Source organism: Meriones unguiculatus, chromosome 6 (assembly GCF_030254825.1).
Source record: "Meriones unguiculatus strain TT.TT164.6M chromosome 6, Bangor_MerUng_6.1, whole genome shotgun sequence".
Taxonomy (NCBI): Eukaryota; Metazoa; Chordata; class Mammalia; order Rodentia; family Muridae; genus Meriones; species Meriones unguiculatus.
In genome coordinates, this window is record NC_083354.1 from 7,234,635 (window position 1) to 7,255,703 (window position 21,069).

General features: G+C 38.1%; 1 protein-coding gene across 1 annotated transcript in view; it reads right to left on the reverse strand.

The window, feature by feature from the left end:
* Positions 1–17,289, reverse strand: part of Mei4 (meiotic double-stranded break formation protein 4) — a 191,645-nt gene extending 174,356 nt beyond the window's left edge. Inside the window, exon 1 of the mRNA XM_060384692.1 lies at positions 17,162–17,289. The gene's annotated coding sequence lies outside the window, so the exon portion shown is untranslated. The remainder of the gene's footprint in view (positions 1–17,161) is intronic.
* Between the last annotated feature and the right edge of the window lie 3,780 nt (positions 17,290–21,069).

Sequence of the window (21,069 nt, forward strand, 5' to 3'; positions counted from 1 at the left end):
GAGCAAGTGATTGCTTCAGCAGTTTGGTTGAATTTAAATATGTCAACTATATTCATCTGTTTCTCAGACTTCTAAGATCTCCCTGAACTCACCCTTCCACACATACACTGATGATACATTAGAAACGTGGTGTTTCTGATGTGAACTTCCACATCAAAAGTCTACACCTATCTGAACTGCTTTTAAAGCGTTCTCAAAAGCCCTTAAACAGAAAGAAGACATAAAACGCTTACCAGAACCTACACACTGAAACCCACAACATGTTATGGTAGAAAACTGAAACCATAAGGTGAAGCCAGCCACTTCTTAGCAGCCTTCTCTAACATGGAGGCCCCGGTGCTTTTCCCTGGCCCCAAAGCTGCTGGAGCACACAACACCATTCTCACATCCTAATCAGTTAGCACCAGTGTTATCTTTTCTGTCCTGTAGAATCAGCCTCCTTGGGGTGAAGACTACCTTAGCACTCATAAGGTGTAGGTAGGGAGATATACCCAACCTGACCAGTAGTAGAAGGCCTGAGCCACAGAACTCAGTGTCCTGCATGCTGAATCCACCTCTTCCCTTCACTTGCCCAACGCCTCAGAGTAATCTCTGCAGCTTTCTTTACACTGTGTATGAAATATATACATATATATATATAATGTTAATAATCATATCTCATAGGATTGTATCTAAATCAAGAATAACTCGTGATTAGAAAGTTACGATGAGGCCATCAAGATGGCTCAAGGATGAAGGCATTTGGTTCCAAGCCCCGGACATGAGTTAAATCACAGAGACGTGTGCTATGCTGTGTACATGAATGCACAGAAATATATAAATAACAGTGAGAACTTTAAGTTACAGTGACAGCTGGCATCGGCAGCGTCGGCAGTGTTCTTCCTGTTACTTTCAGAGCACCGCTATGATGCTGGTTTTTATCTGGGAAAGAGAAAGCACACGGAGAAGTTTCTTAACTGTGTAATTCCTTACTTTTGCTCTTCTTTATCCATTTAGCCTTTAGAGTAGTCCTGCCTACCCACTTAACACCCATCAGTGAGCCCAAATCTAAATTATAGCCCTTTGTGTAATGCAATGAACAATTATTCACCATCTGTTCCCAAATGTTTGTTTCCAAGCAATGGTGTCTGTTAGCTTAACAAAAGCTTCAATCATAATTGTTGTTATTAATTAAGACTTACACTGAAATTATATTACACTGAAAATCATTTTAATTCTAATATACCTCACAAAAAATCTCAAGGTATTTTCATACATCCATATATCCATAAATACATATTATCCTAAAATACATACCCTCCCTCTTCAGATATAAAATGGAATGTAAAGACAAAGCACGTTCATAGGTCATCTTCTGCCTTGCCAGATGTAGTTGCAAAGCTTTGTTATTAAATGATGATAGATTCACAGCATACTGCTGAAAGCCTCCTTGTTACTAAAAACATTTAAAAAAATTAAGCAAGCAGCCACAGTGTTTCCTAGCACCTTAACCAATAAGGACCCTGCAGATTTAAATTCAGAATGGTCTGACCAATGACTGGCAGCATCATTTGATCTGGGTAGATGTGCAACACTCAACAACTGTAACAGCACGTGGTAGTAACTCATAGGGCTACGAAGAAATCCTTCCCTGTTCACTCTGCCAAAAGGCAGATCACCTGGTACAGTGAGATGTTCTGCTGACTTCAGTTGGTTTCTTCCATTAAAGCCAGGCTGTCAGCTAGCCAATGTGCACTGCTCTAATGACAAAACAGCAATCGGACACAAAACTATTCTTTCTACCAGTGACCGTATCCTACCTCCACCTTATGGAAATAGAGTTTTCTCAGAACACAAGGAGTGTTTCCTAAACTCTACCCATTGGGGGACAAACAGTCTAGTGCCCCGAGAACAGTGGTTTTCAACCTGTGGGCTGAGACTCTTTTGGGGGGGAAATCAGACATACCTTTTCCCAGGGGTAACCTAAGACCATCAGAAAACACAGATATTTTGCATTACAATTCATAACAGTAGCAAAACTACTGTTACAAAGTAGCAACAAAAATAATGTTATGATTGGAGATCCCTGCAACACGAGGAACTGTATTAGAGGTTGGCTGCATTAGGAAGGTTGAGAACCACGTTTCTAGAGTCTGCACATCGCTCATCTCTCTCCTCACCTTTATTCAGTTACTAGGTCCAAAACCCATTAATGTGGAAATATCTAACTATTTGAGGATGTGGTCACTGGCACACTGTCAAGCAAAAGCTCAAGATAAAAAGCTACAAAGAAACCACTGGGGGAAAAGTCAGCATACATTTACACACTAAACTGTAACTCTGGGCTACTGAAAGAATAAACTAATGGTAAAGTTCACTTTCATTAACTAGTAAAGTTTTAGCATTAGAATACACAATGCCAGAAAATGTGGTGCAGGCAACTGTTTTGTCAGATAATATTCCTAGGTCATAAGGAAGTTCACTGACCAATACGTGTATGAAATTGAAAGATTAAAAGAAAAATTAATAGTTTCCAATTGCACATTTTCTTCTGCTGAGAAGGTGAGCAAGGCTTGGACCATGGCAAGATGGATAAGGAAACTTGCCATGCAATTCTACCTACCTGACCTCAGCTTCTAGAAATATGTAAACGTGACTGGAAAGAACTGACTACACAAACATATCCCCTGAAGTTTACACACACACACACACACACACACACACACACATTAATAACAACACTTATGATATTGTTATTACTATTATTTTCAAACCTTAGAATGTGGGCTCTTTGGTGTGCACAGGGCCCTGAAATGTGAGTGTGGTGGCAATTCATTGATTTATTTAACAAGTGTCTGTTGGCCACATATTACATCCTCAAGTCCTTAAAGACTGTGGCAGTGGTGGAAACAGGCAGACCACTTAGTGTTTTCATTTAAACAGAAGTCACTAGGCAAATAAGGAAAACACACATGCTTCAGATTGTGACGAGCAGCTAAAACAACTCAGATAAAATGCATAGTGAGATAAAAATTGCCCCAGCATTAAGGAGTATTAAGAATTGACCCCAAATAGCAGGTGACTTCCTAGCAGAGATGCATTGACAGGCCCCACTGATGTGGAAAGACCTGGAAATGCATGCCTAAAAGAGAGAGCTGAATGGCAGTGGCTGAGATCCATAGTGTTGCCTCAAGCCCCACCTTATTTGCCTCCCTAAGAACTCTACACCCAGACAGCACTGTCAAGAACTCAGGAGCACAACCTTGGAGAGCTGCCAGGCAAAGGGGGAAAGGCAGACCGTCAGGGTTTTTCCAGAAGCAGAACTAGAACCAGCAGGTGGAAATTACAGGGGGACAAATTTCCAAAAGCCAGACGAAAAAGATAACTACTGATAAGAGCTGCCCAATAATAGAATGTGCTGTCTTGTGACGTTATGAAATTCCAATTACTGGAGTTACTCAAGCAGAAGCTGAACAGCCATCAGCCAGAGCTGAGGACAGATTTCAGCGCTGATATGAAAGCCATACAGTTTGACCACCATCTTTTCCAATTATGAATCTGTAATTACAGAACCACCCGACAAGTGCTATAATGACAATGAAAAGTTCCAGCTGTTATAATGGCAATGAAAAGTTTCAGCTGTGAAGGCCAAAATCTTGGTTAATGTACAGGCTCCACCACTCAAGCATGTTTGCTTACTCTCCACAGGCCTGCTTGCTTTTCTAAAAAAATAAGGCAAATTTACATGAATATTAAATGAGAAAATCCAAACAGGATACTTAATAAAGCATCTGGCTCATGGGAAGAATGTTAATGGTTCAATTATAACATGGATATGTGTATCTAAGAGTACTATATAAAATATATACACAATGGGCACAAATTCATTTTCCTCTGCTTTCAGTTTTTCATTCAGCACCAGAAAGAGCACAATGCCCAAAACTGAACTGTTACAGCATAATTATGATTATATATACATATACGTATATAATGTGTACATTTCATATAATTATATATATATATATACTCTCACACAAATGCAATACTTAATAATATCAATTTTTCTTTTGAAAACTGGACAATATCTTTAAGCAAGCAATGGGCTAATGCACTATGCTTTTTTTGATAGGGTTCATCTTTTCAAATTGATCAGCAAGCTCATTAAAACTGATCTTATGGCATAGTTAGGCTCCATAGGTGATATAGTGAAGCATTTTCTTTTTTACTTTGCTTAAATGATTGAGAAATTATTTTGCTAATATAAAAGCTACTTTCATGAAGCACCAGAGATCACAATAGCCAGGATGTATCTTTCCTGACAAAGATTAGTTGGGCAGAAATTAATAAAATATCTATTTTACAATAAATTTCAGAAATTGCAATACTCCTCACCCCCTTTTATATACTACTCATTCTTGATCAAAATACATTGTGTACATATATGCAATTCTCAAAGCCAAAAAGGAATTTATTTTTAAAAAGAGAGAAAGTAGGTTTGGAGTGAAGGCTCTTTGGCAAAGAGCACTTATTTCTCTTTCAGAAGACCAGAATTACGGTTCCCATCACCCACATTGGTCAGGAGTCACAACGCACAGGAATTACAACCTCCTGTAACTACAGCTCCAGGGGATTCAATGCCCTTCCTGCCTCCTAGGGCATCTACATAAGCAGATACATACACATATATATCTTTTAAAAAAATCTCCTTTAAAAAGTCAAACTCAGACATGCTGACATGTCTGGATATTGAGAAGGAAATGCAGCATAAAAGACACAGAAAACGCGATAGTCACAAGGAACACTAAAGATTGTCAGAAAAACACCAAAAACTAGGAGAGATTTGTGCAAGAGTCCTCAAGGCCCTCCAAAGGGGCCACACCCTGCTACTTACCACTTAGCCTCCTTTTCATGTTAAACAAAATAATGAATCCATAACGTAAATAAAAAGGCTAATTGTGATTTTCAAATATGTTTTAAAAATACTATTTACGTGTATATGCCTGGGTAGGTACACACCATGTATTTGGGGTGCTGGGAAAAGGACTCAGATCCAGTGTGGTCTTAACACTGACTTAATGCTCCAGGCCTCAAATTCATTCTTAATAAGCAAATGTCAGGGGCAAGTATGTTTTACATGTCTTTATAATAACAGAAAATAAAGAAGAAAGAGAAAGTCTGGAGATCTTTCCAGATACTGTTATGTTGCTGAAAATTTTAATTTGCCATTACCTTTGTGTCATTCTTAACAAAATCAAATGTGCTAATAATAGAGAAATCACCTCCCCCTGGGGGGGGGGGGTGCCACCTTGCCAGGCCACAGAGGAAGATGATGCAGCCATTGAGACCTGATAGACTAGGGTTAGATAGAAGGGGAGGAGGACCTCCCCTATTGGTGGACTACGGGAGGGGCATAAGGGAAGAAGAGGAAAGGAAGGTAGGATTGGGAGGGGCTGAGGGAGGGGGCCACAGCCAGGATACAAATTGAATAAATTTTAATAAATGATAATAATAAAGAAAATATTTTTTAAAAAACTTAAAAAAAGAAAAAGCATTTAGGGATGGATTTAAAATAACGAGAGGAGATTTTTCCTTTATAGCAAAATACCAATGTATCTCTTGATGTTTACCTCTGCAGTGGGGAGTAAAATGCTTTTAGAGAGGAACAGCATGGTTTTAACAAACAAGAAGGAAAATCTTGAGGCTGGGTGTATGAAGCTCAGCAGTACAGTGTTTCCTTAACATGTGTAAGGCCCTGTGTTCAATCCTCAGCACGAAAGAAAACCATAAAATAAAAGAGAAGAAAAATAAATGTTTCTGTGAATGACAGCTTTTCTGATACAAAGCATCTGAACGAATGCCCATCAACATAACTGATTTTCCCAATAGCCCTGTGATACAAAAACAAAAACAAAACAAAAACAAAAAACACAAAAAGTAACCAGACAGAAATCACCTAGTTGAAAATAACGATAAAATTTGAGTCCACAGCTTTTTTTTTTTTTTCTGGCTGCCACGTGGACACTGTAAATTAGCATCTGAGGCATAAATAACTATTTGGGTATATTTCAGGTATAATAAAATGTAACACAACACCATGCTGTATATATCATGAACCCAAAGAGTTTCACATCAGAGAGATGGTTTAGTCTGTCAACTAATGACAGAATTAGAAATCCATCCCAGACTCACGGACAGGAACAGTACTGAAAATCTGATTACATAAGGAACAACTCTTGGAAATTCCTTCTATACGCTCTGTACTCTAATTATTATTCCTGTGTCTGCACTTGGTAGTAAAACAGCATAGAGTTCACTTTCCTAAATCACTCTCCAAGGATTTGAATAGAGCAATCAAGCTCTCCCAGTGTGGTTTCCACACCCATCTCTCCCAGCATCGCACTCCCTTTCATCATGCCTGCCTCCTCTGATGATTCTCTGATTGGGAAAACTCCTCTCCAGTGACATCCACCAATAAGCCTACAATTTAGTGATGAACATAATCAGTTACAACTCTTGAACATTTTTGTTAATCCCATCCAAGATGATGTGAAGTTGTAGACCTGATCTTGGTAACAGTTTGGGGAGTAAAGGAAAACAAGACAGGGAAAATAAGACCTTGAATGTCAGCTGGCAAAACTTGAACTTCCTATACTACTAGATAGCTAGAAGATATCTTAGCCTTCTGAGTGGATAAGGGAAATAATCGAAGTGGTATTTGAAGAAGTTTCTTCTGCTTGCTGAGAAAAATTAGAAGGATGCTGTCACTAGAGAGTGAAAGACTCTAGAAGAAGAACCAGGCCCAAATAGCAAAAGTGCACACGAAGAATCCCAGAAGCACTGGAAGGTTGCTACCAGACTGGACAGGGCAAGCGAAGGAAGGCTCTAGGATGACTCCATCAGGTCCATGAAATGACAGGCGCCAGTCAGAAACACATACTAAAAGTATCAGAAAATAAAGAGTTCAAAATAATGCTGATAAAACATTTACCCTCACAACATGAGATTTTTTTAAATATTTCCTTCATTCTTTACTGAACCTTAGTTTTCACCAATGAGCAGTAAAATAGCAGGCCGACACGCTAATAATAACTGAAGAACTTAAATTCCCAGCCACCATGTTCTTCAAATCAGTTCCTTGTTTGATTTGATGAAGCGTCCATCTATTTTAGGACAGACTGAAAAACTTGCTGTTTGGCTAGTATTTACCATCCTTTTAACAGTGACTTATAAAATGTGCATTCAGGACCAGTTGCTCCATATGCTGTCTGCAATTACATTGGTCCCACTTGCATTCACATAGAATTTAAACTAACACATTTGTTTTAGGAAAATGATGTTGATGAAGTGTTTATCAGAATTATACATATACATATATAATGTTAAATCTATTTGTTACATGGTTGCAATAGCTATGATTAATCATCAGATTAATGGATGAAAGTCATGAATGTTTTAAAAGACAAAGCTTGCATAATAATGGATCATTTAGGATATAGCTATCAGACAAACACGGTTTTGGGAAGCAGTAATTTTTTTTCAGAACTAAGTGAAATATTCTGTGCATTGCTTTAGAAAAAAAGAATATTAAACAGTCTTCTATTATCAAGGAACATTCAAAAACAATGATTGGTTGTACCAGACACTGGAGACCCAGAAAGACAGCAGAAATAGAAATAGAAGAATAATAAAATAAACAGATTACAAACAAGCATATGAATGATAATCATATACAATCAGTGAAGAAAGAAAAGTAAGTTTATCCTTCCATTGTCCTGAGAAGAAATAAACAGCCATCACTGTGGGGTATAAAATAATCATGTTTTGTTTGGTTTTTCATTTTGCAATGACAGGTATTTGTGTTAAGCAGAAAGAAAATATAGGAAAAGAAGCAGCCTTTGAAATATACTAAAGATTAGGAATGTTACATCTTTCTCATCAACCATCAAAATTAGTTTCTAATAGGCTGTTCTATTATTCTATTTATTCCAAGTAAACTAAAGCATGTATTAAATACAAGAGGGTTTATTTTCCACAGTTCTGCCATGGTGAATGAAATCTAATCAAAAATAAAGTAAGAAATGAACTGAGTGAATAAATAAGGAGGAAGAGCTGGAGGGACTGAGAAATATAGGAGAAGCCTGAAATAAAACAAATTGGACTTCCAGTACAAAAACTACCTAAATTTAATGATTTACTTAAGGATTCACTTCTAAACATTTCCTTGAAATCCTTTTTATGTTCAACATAAAAGGTGATACATTTCTACATATTTTGTTAAATTCACAAGACTTAAGGTGTATAATAATAAATATAATGGAGAACTAAAATCCAGATAAAAATAAATAGTCCAAAAAAACTAAATAGAACAAGATACTAAAAATACAGATTTATAACATAAATATAGTAAAATATTTAAGTAGTCTCCCCTAAAATAATAAAATTATGAGCAGTATACTTTTTATATTTTAAGTAAAAGCAAGCAGAAGTTGATTAATAAGTACTATGATTTTTAAGATAGTTTATTCCATTGATTTGAAAGTCCTTAATTACAGTCTTTAATAGGTCTGTGATAGAAAGGGAAAAACTTAAGTGATTATTGAAGACTACTGTTCATATCATGTGTGGTGCTTGCGTCCTTTAGTGCATGACCCTAAGGTTTACCACATCTGTGTAAACAAGAGAGAGATGTTGCTCCTTTACATCTTCATCTTCCAGGTGAAGTCATCCTGCCCACCAAGGCTCAATCCAACAGCATCAGACCACATATTTAAATAGAGATACTATGTATGCACTCCATTTTCATACAGAGGTAGCAAAGAACCTTGAAGTCTATTGTCAAAAGACTAGAAGAGCAACAGACAAGGCTTATTCTGAGGAGCCCCAATAAAGAGGACAGATTCTTTGGAAGGAGTGAAAGAATATATATCCCATCAGTCAGGTATACAAACATGTATGAGAATGTAAAGACTAGTGAGTACCCTACTAAAGAAGGTGCTCAAGCATTGCAGGGTATGATAGAACTTAACTTCTGATGGCAATGGTTAATTGAGTCACCTTCCAGGACCATTTTAACCATGAGATCCTACAAAAAAAAAAAAAAAAAAAAAACAGAAGCAAAAGGCTTTCTAGAGGTAAGAATGCTTGCCACCTCATGACCTGAGTTTGATCCATAGAACCCCATGCCACAGGACAGAACTGACTCCTTGTGACATTCACACATGAACCATGGCTGATATTCAAGCACACACACAAACACACACGTGCACACACACAAACACAGAGAGAGAGAAGCACAGAAACAGTCACTGACTGTGGCTAAACTAAGCCATTATTTGACCTACAATATGTATCTCTGGAAAGTGTTAAGCTGACTATATAAAAAACCAAGAGTACAATTATTAGAGACTGCTTCTAAATGTGGCCACAACTAAGAAGGCAAAACAATGACCCAGGAGCTGCTAATCACAGCAACACTACAGCATCCCTCCATTGCTCAAAGCCTAAAGAATGAGAGGAATGATCGGTTAGAGAAACCACAAGAGATGGTTGAGTAAGACAAGGATCCCTGATGGGGCCTCTGGAGTATCTTAAGGGGAGTGCTAGGAAGTAGGAAGCAGCAAGATGGAGAGTTCCATGAAACTCCAAGAACTGGTACAGAATCTGGAGGGACAAAAGGAAGACATTCATCAAAGATGTTAACAAAGCCACATAAAACAAAGAAAGCCCAACACAGAGGACAGAATCCATTTGTCAATTTTTGTGTTTGTTTCCTATGCTTTTATGATCATACAAATTTCCACTCTCAAATTTAAGGTCTTTGGGTTATTTTGAGTTAATTTTTATATATGGTGTGACATAGAGCTTAATTGTATTCTTCTTCATCTAGTTGTCCCAAAACTACTCCTTGTGTATTCTTGACATAGTCATTAAAAATAATTAACTATATATAAAAAAAAGCAAAAACAAAGAAAGCCCAAGACTGAGAGAGAGGCTAAAATACATTCTCTGAGTAGACTTCCAAAAGGACACAATTTTCATTTTTCCTGGTGGAGATCAACAAACCTAAGGTTTCTTACTATCATTTTACAGCAAATCTCTTTTCCTTCACTCATCTTCCCTGAATTTGTTCTTTGAACTAAGTACTCAAAGAAAATATCTGTTTTATCCAAAGTGGTAGTATTTGAGAGTCATATCACATAACCTGGAAATCAACTGTAGAATGTCCTAGCCTACCTAGGGTAATCTCCCACCATACAACCTTACTAGTTATTGTTTTGTTCAACAAATAAGCTACATTAACTCTCACCTACCAGAAGCTGCGCTATTAATGAAGATATAACAGTCAATAAACGAGTCCATCTCTGACTTTATGTAGTATTCAGCTATCAATCATTCTTATCTATAGTACTCCTTATTCACTAGGAAATCTCTGAGGTGCTATAAATCAGAGATTGGCAAGCCACAGCCCACATGCCAAATGAGGGCATCCTGTCTCTATAAAACATGAAACCAAAAATAAAAATAAAATGGTCATATTTATTTGATTATGTATGGCTGCTTTTGCATTAGAACTTCAGAGCTAAGCAGCTACAATATAAATGGTGCAGCCTACAAAGCCTTAAATATTGACTCTTTGGCAATATATAGACTGCTTGCCAGACTTTGTTCTAAATAAAACCTAGTGTTTTAAAATGGTATATTTATATTAAAAGGCATATACTGATACGCTACAACACACACACACACACACACACACACACACACATACATACATCTGGGTTCCCTAGTTAAAAAATCATATTACAAGGAGAGCTGACATCTCACAACATCGCATTTCAACTGTTGTTTGTACTTTCACTTATACTTCCATTGCTAAAACCAGGAACAAAAAGAATCACATGGATAATATTGTCTGCTAAAGGTTTTACTCTCTTCCATTTTCTTATATTTTACCTCGTCTTCATTAGTCACTTTCTTCCATATCAAAGAAGAGCCTCTTTAAAGAAAAGATCCTTTTTCTGAATCACACCAAACAAAACTTGACAGAGGTGAATTTAGGCTATCTTTTAAACTGAACAATAAAATTGATTGTAAAGCACTTAGCCAACACTCAGCGCTTTAATGCCAAATCATAGCAGCAATAGTCACTTTGCTTCCCTGCAGAGTGGATGCTTATTCCCCAATCATTTGACTCAGAAAGCATTAAAATTTAAAACAGGAAAGGGGTAAAAAGATACTTTGATTTGGCTGTTACCAAAAATTCCTAATAAGAAGTGACAGGCACTATGTTGTTGTGATGTCTCCAAAGGATGCGAAGAGTCTTAGTCTGTGGTGGCTGTGGCTCATCATCGATTTATCATTCCCCAAACCTTTCTTTTCCCCTAATGGGAATAACTGTACCATGAATAAAATTAAATGGCCACTTAGTTCATATTTAGTCACTATGAAGCAGCAATACTAAGCTTGAGGAAGAACCTTATGAAGTCTTCGTTCTTTAAAGTCTTCCCAACACATCTCACCAACCCACCGGAAAAATATATTGCAAATTCCCAAAAAGGGAAACTAAGCCCGACACTGAAATAAGACCCAGGAAGATGGTAGTAAGTCATCATGTCAGCATGGGAGGGGTATGGCTGACCTCCTACCAAGGCTCTAAATTTATTCCCTGCTTGAAATTACTTTCGTTGATACTGACAGGACCTGTTCCTTCCTTCTAATGCAGGTGGATATTCTTTCCCATCAAGTATCATAACTGCATCTGGATCGTGATAGCTAATCAGTTAACATATATATTCATATATATAATATTTATATAAACACTCCATAATTAGTAAATGTTATTGATTACAATCTATATAACTAAAGCGGAAATCCCTAGTACTAACACAGGATGGTTAATGAAAAAGTATTAGGTAATGGGTATACCAAGTGAATAGACAAAAAAGCAAGCTAGAGCCATAGCCACTCAGCTAGATCATGAGAAAACTGAGACTATTTTTTGAAATGCACCTCAGAAATAACAGCCAGTAGCTTTCTGTCCTTATATACCACCAGCAATGTTCCAAAATATGCACCAATTGCATATCAAATCCTCTTTAGTTCTTTTCAACTCCTCCTTTGGCTGGAGACATTCCTTCAGTTCTTTTTTATTTTAATTTTAATATATATATATATATATATATATATATCCTGATTGAAGACCCCTCCTTCAACTCCTCCCAGCCCGACCCTCCCTCCCTCTTCCTCTCTATTCCCTTCTCCTAGTCCACTGAAGGGGAGAGTTCTCCTCTGTCATCTGCCCATAGCTTATCAAGTCTCATCAGGACTTCCTAGACCCTCTTCCTCTGTGTTCTGGTAAGGCCACATCACCAGGAGCAACTGATCAAAGAGCAAGCAACCAAGCTGTTTAGTTTTTAGATATCCTCCAGCTGAGGATATAGCTCACTGATAGGACACTTGTCTCACGAGCTTAACACATTTGGTTCCATCCCTAACACAGAAAGTAAAATTTAAGGATAAGCTCAAATGGATCCTCTTATGATTTCTTTATTTTATATTTGAAATTATAAGCCATTTTCCCCTTTCCTTTCCTCCCTCCAAACTCATATATCTATCCCCACTGTCCTTCAAATGGCCTCTTTCTTCACTAATTGTTATTGTATGCATATATGTATATCCATATATATTCCTAAATAACAAATGAATTCTGTATAGTGTTACATTTATATATGTATTCGGAGCTAACCATTTTGCATTGGAAGGCCAATAGGTGTTCTCTACCCTGGGGAAAATCACCTTTACCTTTCCCATTCCTAGTTTTCCTCAGTTCTCTATAATTTTTTGTTTATAGTTGGGGCCTCATGGGCTTTTCCCCCATACACTTTGGCTTCGACCTTTCAAAATACCATGATTCTCAGGTTGCTCTCAACATTAACAAAGGAGAAAATTAACATTTGTGGTGGTCTGAATAAAAATGTCCTTTATAGACACTATTGGGAGGTGTGTCAATGGAGGTGGGATTTAGAGATTCAGAAGCCCAAGCCAGGCCCAGTGGCACTCTCTCTTCCTGCCATCCAGGATGTAGAACTCCCAGCCTCCTCTCCAGCATCATTTCTGCCTGCACGGTACTATGCTTCCTGACATGAAGATAATGTACTAAACCTCCAAAATGTAGGCCAGTCCCAATTAAATGTTTTCCTTCATAAGAGTCACCAGGGTCATGGTGTCTCACCACAGTGACAAAACCCTAGCTAAGACACCATCAGACCTGAAACTCTGTGACTGTTAGAGAAAAAATAAAAAAAGGAAAGACATTTTAAGGTACATACATAGGCAAGGATTTGGCAGAACTCAAGTCATTCATGAAATAAGATCAATGACAGATGATTAGGACATAATGAAATCAATGTTTCAGCATAGAAGAATTGTAGTTTTAATAAAAGTATTGGTCTAAATTGTTTATTATTAGCTCTATGGTTTTTGTGGCAGTGTTATCTAAACCACTATCACAAATAATAAGACAGAGACCTGTTACTGCCTTATTTACCTTGAGCCAGGCAGATATTTTACTTACACTGGCTCATTAATGTCACTATCCACCTCCCAGCCCCCATCCAATGCCATCCACCTTGGTCCTCCTCATTTGTTCTACCTTCCACACATAATCCCATGGTACTTGCCTATATTCTTCATCTGTCCTTACATACCACAAGCAATGTTCCAAAATATGCACCAGTTGGGCCTTTTTATACCATTATTGAAGTCTTTTCTCCTCGCTCACGTGGTTCCTTCTCCACGTAACCCATTTTGGCATCCTTCCTCCTCTCTTCCTGTCTCACTGTCTGTGATTCTTGTGATCCTTCAGTCCCCAAAAGCTCGGGAACGTAGCCATGCCTACCCAATTCTGTCCTTCCCAGGTATAGGCCATTTAATGAACCACTCAGGTACAATGTTTTAGGCAGGTTTACACAAACAAGAATGGGTCTATCCAGTGGATAGTAGCCAGATCCTGAGTGTCAATAATTAGCATTAGACTAACCACCAAAAAAGAGTTACTAGTTAATATTGTGAATCAAGCGAATAGAATGAAAAACACTCTTTGTTAGCTATTTTTTAGGATTAATATCTAGAATACATAAAGAACACAAAAACTAAATAAGAAATCAAACAGCCTAATCAGTAAATGGCTTAATGAGGTAAACAGCCAATTCTCAAAAGATGAAATGCAAATAGTCAACATGCAAAAAAAAAAGAAAAATGTTAAACCTTATTAGCCATCCAAGAAATGCAAATCAAAACATTATACAGGCTGAGAAGGTTATATTTATATATTTACACACACACAAACACAGACATATGTGTATGTGTGTAATATATATGTATATAAATATATATGAACAATTAAAAAATGCCATGAATTTGAATGAATGAAAGAGGAGAGTGTACATAGGAAGTGATGAAAAAAAGAATTTCAGCAAGTGGGGAAATGATGTAATTTTATTATAACCTCAAAAAAGGTTTAAAATAGCTTTAAAAACTATACTGAGACTATTTACCACAGTCAGAATGATAATCACTAAAACAACTACTAACAGAAAGTGATAGTGAAGACGTGAACACAAAGGAATACTTATAAACTGTTGTGCAAATGTAAACTAGCTCAGCCCCAATGGAAGTCAGAATGGAAGTTTCTCCAAAACCTAAAAACAAATCTTCTATGTTTTCTGGTTATATCACTCCTGGATATTTACTCAACTGACTCAAGTCAAGGCATCACACAAATACAGCACTGTTTATTGACGCACTCTTCACACTAACCAAATCAGGGGACCTATGAAGTGTTCACAACAGAAGACAGGATAAGAAAAATGTGTTCCATACACGTAACGGAATATTTTGCCAAACATAAAGAAGAAAAGTCATGTCCTCTGTTGGAAACTTGATGCAATTGGAGATGATCATTTTAAAGAGCGAAGCCAACACCTAAAAGCATGTCTTTTCTCTCATTCACGGTGGTTCCTAGATTGTATAGAGATACAGAAAGTATATGTATACATATGACACGAAGGAGAAATGAAGCTGTCTAGGCGTACAAAGGCTACTAATGGAAGGGGAAAGGATATGGAAAGTTAGAGTAGGGAGGTGCAAAGTGTAATATGATCAACATAAAATGTGTATTTACAAAATGTTTTAAATTATTGTGTTTTTTTTCTTTAATTAAATTTTACATTAGTTTATTTGCTTTACATCTCAAGGGTGCCCCCTCCCTCCTCTCCTCCCAGTGGTCCCCCTTTCCCTCCAGAAAAGGAGATTCCCCTCCCCCCCCCCCCGCCATATTAACCTTCCCCAGCACATCAGGACTGAGCACATTCTCATCCCCTGAGACCAGGCAAAGCAGTCCTTCCAGGGGGAAGTGATCCAAAAGCGGACAACACAGTCCATGTTAGAAACAGTTCCCCACCTCCACTCGCCAGGCGCCCCATATGAAGACCAAGCCGCCCATCTGCTACATGTGTGCAGGGGGCCAAGCAGTTTTTTTTAAAAAGAACTTTTCGATACCCTCATACTACCTGAGTGTCCTTACTGTTGCTACAAGTGACATAATGGACAAATCCTCCATGCTACTACTTCCAGCTGCTGTATCTGACATTCAAAATCACTTCCCTCATTTTAGAACACCTCAGTATCTAAAAAATTATTCACTTTGTCTTCAACTCTTTTGCCTTTGTAAGCCTTTACCTTTCTAACTCTCAGCTCCTCCAAACTCTGCAAAACAGTCTTTACGTATGTTTACCTCACTAATGCTTCAACTGATTTGATTGAGCTACCTACTCAATTGAGGCTTTTGACTTCAAGTGTTTTCAAACAGCAAAACTACACATATACCAAGAAAGCTAAAATAGACTAGACTTTACATTTCCTTGGATATATTAAACCATGGACTACATTAATATAATAATGTTTTAATTAATAAAACATTTATATGTTTTAGCAAGGCCTCAATAATATTGGTTTTAAAGATCTGATTCCAAATATTAATATTCCTACTGTCATTCATGAAAAAATTTTTTAAAATACTCAGTGACAAATCTGTGTTCCTGGTCCACAAGCCCAATTTTTACATGTGAATCGTGTCTTTTTTTTTTTTTTTTTTTTTGATCCACTGACAACTCTTAAAATCATCTGGCTGACAAAGATATTGTGCTTGATCTAAAGCCCTTCCAGAATCTTTAACAAAAGAAAGTAGAAAGTGGATGTGGTAAATCATAAATCTCATCTCTATGGTCACAAGATACAGCAAAGATCTCTTAATTTTAAGTAGGAAAAAAAGATAATACAAACAAGCCAATCAGAATGCATGCAATGAACTTGATACAAATATTGTTAATTGAAAACGACCTGATATATTCAGACTTAGTGACTCAACACAGTAATCCCAGCATCTGGGAGTCTGAGGCATAAAGATTGCCAGGAGTCTTGACAGCACGAAGTCAGGCTGTTCTGCAGAGTAAAACCTTGTCTCAAAAATCCAAAAGTTATGGGGGAAAAAAATCCAGCTAATGAAGACTCCATGTTATGGAATTCTTATATTATGTGTATTTTGTGAATAGCAACATACTGACTTATTTGCTATGGTTCCTGATGGAATTCAAATCCTAAATATGTAATCGCAGACTGTAAAGCTACTCAAGGCTTTATAAATCAATTCAAATCACTTATTTTCTGCTGCTCTGGACAATCCAGGCTCACCGAACCCTCACTAGCTCCTTTTGTAATGTACACCCCACTCCTGGTCCTAGTCCTCAGATGAGGTACATCTCTGACCATAACATGAGTCCTTCAACGGAAGGTTTTTATCTACATATTACCTGTACCACACGCTTGTCAGATACTTGAGACAAGGAGAACCCATCTGCCCCACCTTGAACACCCTTCACACTTTTTGCAGTTCCTCTGGGTGTGTACTTGCTCAATAAAAAATCTGCTCAACAAGTGATTAACTGGTCCCCAAAATGCCCTCTTCTCCTGGAAGCCTCAGAAACCATCCAGATGGTGGAGCCAGCCTTCTACAAAGGCGTTGAACACACCACAGAACTCACGTTTTGCCTGCCAAAGTTTCTGAGGCTCCAGATGCAACCTACTTAATCAGGTGAAGACCATCCTCATGCATGAGGAGACCTACCTCCTCCAAGGGCGCGACAGGGAACCCCAAGCCACAGCGATGTCTCAGGGCACCAGAGGCACTGAGAGAACAGAGAGAAGGCAGGAGCTACCCAAACCTAGGGTTCCTGAGCAGGAAGGACGCCCTCAGGCGGCAGGGGAAGCGCGGGCGCCAGTATTCTGTCCATGCGCAGATGCAAGCGCTGCCAGCAGGTAGGCGCCAGAGCCCAGAGCGCCGCTCCGCCTTGCTCCTTCTCATGTCAATCAAGAGGGAGACGAACGGAGACTACAAGCCCCAGAAGCCCCTGCACCACTCGCCTCGGAGGGGCTCGGGCGGGCTCGGCGAGGGCTCGCCAGGGGTTTGGCGGGAATACCTGGGAGTTCCCTGCATCTTGGAGCCAGCTTTCCAGAGCTGTCTAAGACACTCTGCACTTCCCTTGCTGATAGAAGCAGATGCTCTGGCGGGGTTCTAAGGAGAGCTCCACGGGGCTTCCTAGCCCGGAAGAACCTGGCCATGAAGAAAAGGAAAAATATCAGGAAAACTGACGTCCTGCTGACTCCTGTTCTACACGGAAACAGTCGGGAAAACGGACTGTTTCGGTTTTGTTTGTTTCCAGAGGTGTTTTTAAATTTTTGCTTCCTGCAAGGGAACGTTTCTCATTTGCCCACCTGTCAGGATAGTTTTTATTCATTTTTGCCTTACACACTAAAATCTGCCATATATTAAAATGCAAAATAGATTCTAAGCATTCTGAATGCAGTCCTGTAGTCTTTAGTGATAAAGTGGTAAGTCACTAGTAGGTAGACGTTTCAACAGTTGTACAGTATAAATTACCAAGTATTATAGCTAGAGCTCTGCTCAGCTCATTCTCTTACATAGATGAGCCTTTATTATGACATCAGTTTGCATTCAGTCAGGTATTGTAAATGTCTTGGAAATGTTAAGTTTCGTTTTTCAATCCATGTGCGTGTTTAAGAAGGACACTTATTTTTAAAGGCACTTATTTTAATATAGTTGTTCATTGATCTTGCAACAGTGGTTTTCATGCAAACTAAAATTGAATTATCTTGAACTCCAAGTTAATGAACATTAAATTAATTCTTTACTGTGTTTGCTGCTCTTTTTTAAGAAATGTAAAATAAAATCACCAAAGTTCATTTCAGGGATAATCAAGAGTCATGTAAGAGTGGTGTAGAAAAGTTGTCTTGTGTTGATAAATAGGACATTCTATTTCAATTCCAGTCATACATTTATTGAGCAAATTGAACTATTAAGAGCCAGACACTGGGTGGGCCCTGATTACAGCCCTATACAAGACAAAGTATTCAGTCTAATAATTAAAACAAATTAGTAACAGCAAAATATAACACAGCCACTGAAATCCTGGAGGAAAGCTCAGACTCAGTTTCAACAAAATCTTATTCTTTATCATACAAATTTAGAGACCAACTAATTTCAACAGCCTCAGAACATGTTTGTGTGAATCTCTTCAGATTCAGTGGTTAAAGATATTTTACAACTACATAGCAGAAAAACAATTCAAGAAAATGATACAAGTTTTTGACTCACAATAAATGAAATACAAAGTGGTCAACCAAATACATGCTTGCTGAATAAAGTAATTAATGGACTCCAGTTATGTTTTACCAGTTATGTTTAATTCTGGGCATTTTTAAAGCCTTTTAGTAAATGTCACAGTCTGGCAATGGGACTGTGACTAACCCACTTTTCTAAAAGAGGTGTGTGTATGTGTGTGTGTGTGTATAAAGGATATATATATTGAAATCGAAGAATATTGAATATTGAAATTGAGTATTGAAATATTCAATATTGAAAGTGAGGAAACACACAGACATACACTTAAAAAGAGCAAGCAAGGCATAGAGAAAGACACACCATAAAGCATAAAGTAGGAAGAGGACTTAGAAACCAGAACCTGATTTTCACCTATAGAGTTTGGGGTTTGATGACCCCCCTCCTCTCAATTTCTATTGATCAGCTTTAGAAACGAAAAGGGAGTCATAGTTCCAAAGCTTCAGGTAATCATGTTCAGGGGCAGCCTTGAACACATCTGACCACACTGGACAGGTTAATAAAAAGGAATAGGGTGTTGATGGCAGGAGGAGAGGTCTGTCAGGACTTTGTCAAGAGTGTCACAAAGCAGCTGGAAAGTTGCCATCTTATTATTGACGAGTAGTCCTTTTTTTCATCTGTTTGCCTGCTAAGGATCTCCAGCTCCTTGTCCCTCAGCATTTTGGTATAAATTTCTAGTATCCAAATTTTAAAAAGAGAAGATTGGTTTGTAGAAGTTGTATTCTGAACTCCATACTTGTGATGTGGCATAAGTGTGCACTACTGTGTAAAGATATACACAAGCAAATAACTACAAAATATGTAATCAAGGAGCAAAATTAACTCTAAGATGGCTACTTAAACCATTAACAACAGAATAGCTAAAATATAGCAAAAGAAATGTGAATTGTTATTTAAGGATGTTGCAATATGTTATGTGTTCAGAAAAAAAAACACAAAACTGTAGTCTGGGTATTCAGTGAATATTACAGAGCAGAGAGCAGTACTAGTATGCTTCAGATCAGGGGCTCAGTCTGGAAGAACAGAAAGCAAAATAAAAATCAAACACTTTGTAGCATGTTATAATATACAGTTATGAAAACAATAATAGGCTATTCTCTTTTACAAAACAAAGGCCGACAAAGGAAATTAGTGGCTCTATGTTTAATTCAACAGTTCAAGAAACATATATATTAGCACCAATTATAAGTAAGAAAGCCATTGTTCTCAGTAATTTTACAGTCTAGTGACAGTCAAATTTTGCCATCAAGCATCAATAGTATCTTATGGTTTTTATTGCTTTGATGAAACACTAGAACCAAAAGAAACTTGAAGAGGAACAGATTTATCTTGTTTATACTTGTGTATCACAGGTCACTTCTGCATCACGGAAAGAAGTCTGTACAGGAACTCAAGCAGGGCAGGATCCTGGAGGAAGGAGATAAAGCCCATGAAGAGTTACTGCTTACTGATTTGTCCTTTTGTCTTGCTCGGCCTGTCTTTTTTTTTTTTTTTTTAATTGGCCACAATTTTACTAAGTACACATTGAAATATTGTATATGATGATCATATCTATATACATTAATGTACTTAGCATCTCAAACTACTTTTTCTTTTTTTTTAAAATTTTTCATCAATTACACTTTATTCATTCTGCATCCCCCCATAAGCCCCTCCCGCCTCCCCTCCCAATCCCACCCTCCCTCCTCCCTCTGCTTGCATGCCACTCCCCAAGTCCACTGATAGGGGAGGTTCTCCTTTCTGATCTTAGTCTGTCAGTTCACATCAAAAGTGGCTGTATTGTCCTCTACTATGGCCTGGTAAGGCTGCTCCCCCCCAGAGGGAGGTGATCAAAGAGCAGGCCAATCAGATTATGTCAGAGGCAGTCCCTCTTCACATTACTATGTAACCCAATTGGACTCTGAACTGCCCTGGGCTACATCTGTGCAGGGGTTCTGGGTTATCTCCATGAATAGTCCTTGGTTGGAGTATGAGTCTCTTGGAAGTTCCCTATGTTCAAATTTTCTTGTTCTGTTGCTCTCCTTGTGGAGACCCTGTCCTCTCCAGCTCTTACTATTTCCCAATTCTTACCTAAAATTCCGTTCACCTGCCCAACAGTTGCCCATCCGGCTCAGCATCTGCTTTGATAGTCTGAAGGGCAGAGGCTTTCAGAGGCCCTCTGTGGTAGGTTCCTAGGTTGTTTCCTGTTTTCTTCTTCTTCTGATGTCCATCCTCTTTGCCTTTCCGGATGGGGATTGGACATTTTAGTTAGGGTCCTCTCTCTTGCTTAGTTTCTTTAGATGCACAGGTTTTAGTGGGTTTGTCCTATGTTGTATGTCTATATGAGTGAGTATATA